The 6,627-nt window shown below is 39.5% G+C and overlaps 3 non-coding genes across 3 annotated transcripts; all 3 read right to left on the reverse strand.

Annotated features, from left to right (window-relative positions):
* Nucleotides 1-4,854: 4,854 nt before the first annotated feature.
* Nucleotides 4,855-4,959, reverse strand: Trnay-gua. Its single transcript has 2 exons — nucleotides 4,923-4,959; nucleotides 4,855-4,890 (listed from the first exon to the last, which is right to left on the reverse strand). It is a non-coding gene; the product is annotated as a tRNA-Tyr (tRNA).
* A 1,004-nt stretch (nucleotides 4,960-5,963) lies between these two features.
* Nucleotides 5,964-6,065, reverse strand: Trnay-gua. Its single transcript has 2 exons — nucleotides 6,029-6,065; nucleotides 5,964-5,999 (listed from the first exon to the last, which is right to left on the reverse strand). It is a non-coding gene; the product is annotated as a tRNA-Tyr (tRNA).
* Nucleotides 6,066-6,137: 72 nt separating this feature from the next.
* Nucleotides 6,138-6,239, reverse strand: Trnay-gua. The gene is made up of 2 exons: nucleotides 6,203-6,239; nucleotides 6,138-6,173 (listed from the first exon to the last, which is right to left on the reverse strand). It is a non-coding gene; the product is annotated as a tRNA-Tyr (tRNA).
* Between the last annotated feature and the right edge of the window lie 388 nt (nucleotides 6,240-6,627).

Consider the following 6,627-nt stretch of genomic DNA (forward strand, 5'->3'; position numbering starts at 1 on the left):
TCTGTATTCATTTTTCGCGCGTGCCTCGTTATCGGCTGGTAATTAAAGCAAACGTTTATCATACACCAGCAATCTGTGATAGACTTCCGAAGGTTCTCGAGGTTCTCGGGGTGGCAACGACGGCCACGTTGACCGATTATCACAACGACGACGACGATAACGAGAGCCGTGCGCATTCCATTCTCAAAAACCGGCAGAAGCAGAAGCAAAATATCGCGGACCCACTCGATTCCACGAGGTGAAATCGCGGATCTTTCGATAGCGACGGCTTGGCGATTCGCGAAATGGGATTCCATATGTAATATAACCGTGCTCCTCTTCCCGCTCTATCGCGTCTCCGATTTCCCGACGAAAGCCACGACCGATATCGATCTATCGTCGAGTACGCGCGCTTTCTTCGCGTCGAACTTCCCCTCCCGCCATCAGAAATAATAATTCTCAAAGACCGCCAAATCAATCATTGTTCCCCATTTAAAGGTGCGCCTTTATTTTTTTAAAGGTCTGCCGATTTATATATATACATATATATATATATATATATATATATATATATATATAAATTTATAAATATATATGTATATGTGAAAATTAAATGTGTATGTATATTTGTAAAATTAAGTGATACTACCAATGTAGCGTTCTCAATGAACCTTTGAATAAAAGATTCTGAGAAATCACACACGAAGAAGTGCGTTTCATTATTTCTCCCCCGCTCCCCCCCCCTCTACTTCCCGACACTCGCTCGCCGCGCATTATTCATTACGATCGTTCGGTAATGGGTTGGAAAGTGGGGCGCGCTTAGGTCCCGCAAACTTGACCGTCATTCCAAAGGAGGAAAGGAGAGATTTTGTTTCTAAGATGTGTGAGACAGCGAACGAAAGCGTGGGTGTAGAGAGGCTCATCGATTTTCTCATTACTTCGTCGTCTGTGCGGATCCGTGCTGTCGCGCAAGATTTTAAAACGCGTTCTGAGTTAATTGAAATTAACGCGCCTCCGTTAAAATTGCCTTAAAATTACGCGTTGACAGAGATGTACCGTGCGCGAAGGAAGCTCCGTTTATGAATCCCGCTCGTAAGATTCTCTCGCAAGGATGCATCCTGCGCTTCTTTCTCCCGGCCGACCTGCGTCCGTCAAAGGATTGTTAAAAGGTCTTAACGCCAGCTCGAAAAACGTGTGCGCCACGAAATCGTATTCCAATTTATGCACCATGACGGAGGGGCTCATTCCGGTTTCGTAATTGTTCTGAAAATCTCGCTTGCGTGTCTCGACTGTCGCGGCCTTGATCTGAATTCGATCGACCGTGCGGCTGGTATCGATGACGATAAATTAAGGACAATCAGATCCCGTGATCCTCGAGGAGACCGAAGGTGCTCCAAGAAAGCGCTCTGACTTCCCAAAATGAGGATTATTCAAAGAATTTAATTATTATCAAGAGGCTATCAATTTGCCAATGTAACTTGTCTAAATTTATATCCGTCTAAAGCATATTCTTAAATTTTTCAAATAAACTTATATGTATATGCATAAATGAATTCGTATATATTACACGTTATCTACGTATCTTCGTTGCTCACGATTAAAGAGAGTTTGCTGACTAATTACAGAGAAGTCGATGAAAGTTTTTCGTCAGTAATTAGAGGCGCGGCAAATAAAATTACATATCCCAAACGAGAATGTGTAATTATTCGCAACAGCGTTGCAGCCGGCGTAAAGTGTTTTGAATTAAATAAATTGCGAAAAAGTGAAGAAGAGTGGATTGCGCGTCGGATTACGATGGCTCGCGGTAAAGCGCAATTACGACGCTCTCTTTATTTCGTCCCAAACGCTTACCAAGCCCGTACTGCTAATTAAGGCAGATTGATAGCATCAAGCTGTCGCTATATGGAGATCGGGCGCGCGCGCGTTCGCGTTTTATAATACGAAATACGTCGCTTCGCATCCCACCGTTGTTTCCTACGGATCGGCGAATCGGGGGGGGGGAAAAGAAAGGACGGGGACGAGAGAAAAATAATGGTAATCTCGTGAAATACCAACCGGCCGCCGACGGTTGCATTCCGATGCAGCCTCCCTTTCGTCGCCGTTTAAGCGTCGTTTGGAGACGAGCTTAATCAACGGCAGAAGCATTCCGCCGCCGCTGATAGAACTTCTATTCCACGGATCAACAGGTCCCCCCGATCGCGATCGAGCTAATTGCATACTGAGGTATATCGTACCAAAGTTTCACGTTATCGTGCGCGAAAGGATTAAGGAATACGCCAAATGTATTTACGCATGCAGTTACATATGGGATACCATAAAAGCAGCCATAAGCGTGACCGCATTACTCTTCTTTTGTTATTCAAATGCCTACTCGCATAATCGGCATACGTCCACACTTTTACTCGCGGTAAAATCTTTGTTAGATAATTTTTCTGCGTCACGCGAATGGGAGGTGCACCCACGATCAAATTCCGTTTATCCGCGGAAGGCACGCTAATAGATTTCGCAATAATAAAGGCGGCATGTACCTTAAAGATAGCATGTCTCGAAGCACTCATCAATAATGTTAGCCTTTTTAAACAGTATTTTAGAAATTGGTGGAGACAATTCCTAGAAAATTCTTGCAGAATAATGGAGCTATTAAATCACTCTCTAAATTGGAATCAGTGCCTTATTTATTTACTTATAACTGTGATCATCACTGACTATTGTCTTTTAAATTAAGAGGCGGGTATTTTTGTCGCGGGTTGATTGAAGTCAGTGTATTATCACTGAAAACAACGCATACATTGTTTATATAACTATAATGTAGCAACGAAATATTATACACGGAAAGAATTTTCTCTTAAAAATTATCCTGAAAATCCTGAAATTTTAGTAAATTTTAGTAAATTTTGTTAAAAGTATGGTAAAATTTTTCAAGGTTTACGTTGTCTCACAATTACCACGATTTCAGGGTAATCTTTAAGAGAAAATTCTCTCCGTGTAGTAAGATTTTATTGATTTGAACTTAAAGAAATATTAGGTTTCTTATTAGCTTATAATTGACGTTTATAAATAATTATTTATTGATTTAAAGGAGCACATCGCATTTAATTGGAAGTAGACATTACCAATCGACTTTTCAGCTGTCCGCCTTAACCGCAGTCAAAACTTTTTTTTTTCCACATAAATTAATTATCTCGCTAATTGCTCTGAACACAGCGCAATTAAATGGACTGGTTCGTGAGGACTATTTAATGAGCGAGTCGCGGATAGGCGCCGTTTAATCCCTTTGCATACCGGATAGGACGAATTTTCTCCTCTTCCCTCGCGGAATGCAATGTTTTTCATCCGTCGTACCGTTCGGAACACTTGCAAACGGCGCTAAACGGCAACCTGAAAATCTCACGTATAAGCGAAAGTAGAGAAAGCTGCGCATCTCGCGGAATCACGGCAAGGCCGTTGCTGTTTAAAGAGATGAAACACGCCTAACGCCACCGTCCATAATCACGTGCGGTTTCCAGATGCGCCACCGGGTATTAATCGCACTCGCGCATTGACAGATCAATTATATCTTCAGCGGATACGATAAAACTTTCGTGGGCTCGAGCGTGGATTATCAGAGTTCCCAAGTTTATCGCGCCGATATTAGTTTTAAAGTGATACTGACATATATCTCCGCGCGATTACGCCAAGATGCTCGAGCACTCGAAAATGTTAAACGATTTTTACGTAATATTACACGGCTCAATTGGACGTGCTGACCTGATTTTAATGTGCATTAAAAATAAATTTGGTTCGTCACGCAGCGCACACTTTCGAATGCAGCTAAACATTTCTTATGTATAAATGTTTTCACATCACGAGAGGATTAAATTCTAAATTACGGATACACACTAAGGGAGGAGCAATTTAAGCAAACCAGCCTATATGTGTCAGTAAGTGTACGGCCGTGGCGAGGTGCGCTCTATGTAAAGTCCCGTATGTTACATTATTAATAATAATTCGCTCTGGCGAAGGGAACAAAGATAGGGAATGCAATTTCGGAGGCAGCGCGTACGCTACCTGGCCGCGCTTCCGGTGTGCTGGTAGTATAACTAGGATCCTAGCGAAAACAAAGCGGACCGGGCCCGTTAAGCCGCTTTCGAGTGCAAGAATCCCGATAATGGAATATTTAATAACTTCTGTTCTCCGGTCGGCGGGACCGTCGGCGGGACCGGCGGCGGCGGCGGCTGGCGCGCCTCGATACCGAGCCGAACGAAGAAACGGCGTGGCTCGGTGAAATTGACTCCTACTAGGTCAGTGGGTGACGGAAGGCGAGTGACGCGGCCAGAGATTCGTCTATCTGTTTATGCCGCGGCTTGTTTTCAGTCAGGCGCATGCAGATAAACATCGTACTATCTCCGCGCTGTTAATTGAAATTCTCCGACGAGATCGGAGGCGGGGCCCCGAGATTTCCTTGCAATGCTCAATTTCACCGGCCGACGATTTCGCGACGGATCATTTTAGAAATAAAATCCACTTAGCGTAAACGACAGACACTTTCGTTGTCCAAATTATAAATAAATTTCGCTAAATGAGCCTGATAAGTTTCCAAAGTATAGTATATGCAAAATAAAATGTGCGTCTAATTAAAGTTTATAATAATTGCGGTTATTATTTTTGTTTTGTATAAAATCAATATTTATAATTATCAATTAATAATTATGTAAGAAGTTTTAAGAAAATTATAATCAAAGAGAGAATGTAATGTGACATCGTTTCTTCAAGAGTTTTATATATTGTTATATTAAGAAATAAATAAGGGACGAAGGGCGTTGGATAATACCATAATTATTGTAAAAAATGTAATTAAAATTACGGAAATTATTTTAATTATATAAATAAAAAAATTCCTTCGAGCCGGATTTGAACCAGCGACCTATGGATTTCTTCTGCATTGAATATGCATCTTTATATCTCTACAGTCCACCGCTCTACCAACTGAGCTATCGAAGGATTATGTTGAAGGTTACTTAAATACGTCAGATCTTTTTAAGAGACGTTGTCTACTACTCTTAAAACAAAATATTTGTATATAACACATTATATATAAACAGATAAAATGATGTAATGCAAAAAATATACGTACGAGTCAAATCTAAACCAATAATTTATGGATATCTTCTAAGAAAATAATCAATTACCGTCAGCAGCTTTACAAAGCTATTGAAGCTATAGAAGAGATACATGTATTTGCCTGTAAGAAGATGAATAATAATGTTACACTCTCATCAATGTTGCATAGAATATTAAATGTTCTTTTAAAAAGATTGTTGAGAGAAAGGTAATAAAAAATTTCCTTCAAGCCGGATTTTAACCATTTATGGATAGCTATATTTAAATATGAGTAATTATAATACTATTTTACACTGAGCTGTCAAAGAATGTATATATATATACATAGAGTGTCTCAGAAATAGATAATTAAATTTTATGTTATTCGTTGTAAGAATAAAAAAATCATGAAAACATTTAGAAATGCTTTTTTTTGAATGTATTTGCATAATTTTTGTCATACTTATAAGTTAGCATATTCTCATAAAATATACAAAGTTTGACTGTTTATATTTATAATATTCTATATTATAAAAATAAACAGTTCTATATATTAATTTTATAAATAAAATAAAGTAAAGCATGATTATAATTAGAATAAAATAAAGAATTTATCTATCTTGCAAATAAATTTTATAATTAATTGTAACGTAGCAATCTACGAGAAAAAAATTGCCTTTAGAAAAAAATATTCTATCATTTTTGATATTGATGAAAACTTTATTTATATAAAATAATTTTTAAATAATTAAAATGTATATTGGGAAACAATTAAATAGAAAAGATAGAGAACAAGGTATATTTTTAAAATGTGCCCTCAAAAATGCAAAATAATTCAATTGACTTAAAGTTAACAAGTAATTTTTAGACTTTTAAAAGTTTGCAACAAAAATAATAAAAGAATTTCCTTCGAGCCGGATTTGAACCAGCGACCTATGGATGTCTCTTTTTCGCATAAGCGATCAAACAACTACAGTCCACCGCTCTACCAACTGAGCTATCGAAGGCTTGCTGTGCACTTCTTTAGACGTGCCTAATTATTTAAAAAAATATCATTAAGAAACGAAAAGAAAAAGATATCCTTCGAGCCGGATTTGAACCAGCGACCTATGGATGTCTCTTTTTCGCATAAGCGATCAAACAGCTACAGTCCACCGCTCTACCAACTGAGCTATCGAAGGCTGTTGTTAATTGCTGTTCAATTGCACCATCATAATTTGATAAAAGTGACCAGACAGCCTCGAGGATGTCGGCACGCGTGGACCACCGGTGTAGAAATCGGCGATAAAGCAGCGAGTTGCAAAAACAGCGATACAAGTTTACGACATTGTCGCACCGGCAACAATCTCTTCTCGCTTGGCTCTGGCGTGTTCCGGTGCGTTGCCGCGATATTAATGTAACGCTGTCGACGTAAGACAGGTAGAGAGCCGTAATAATAAGCCGTATCCCGCTACTGGGGTTACACGAGGCGTTCCGCATGGGCGAGCGAAATTCCCTTCCCACTCCGATTCCGGGTCCGATTATCGAGTCAGAGGATAATTGTGCGTAGCCGCCATCCGCGTAATAAGA

The sequence above is a fragment of the Monomorium pharaonis genome, chromosome 9, assembly GCF_013373865.1.
Source record: "Monomorium pharaonis isolate MP-MQ-018 chromosome 9, ASM1337386v2, whole genome shotgun sequence".
In the NCBI taxonomy this organism is placed as follows: domain Eukaryota; kingdom Metazoa; phylum Arthropoda; class Insecta; order Hymenoptera; family Formicidae; genus Monomorium; species Monomorium pharaonis.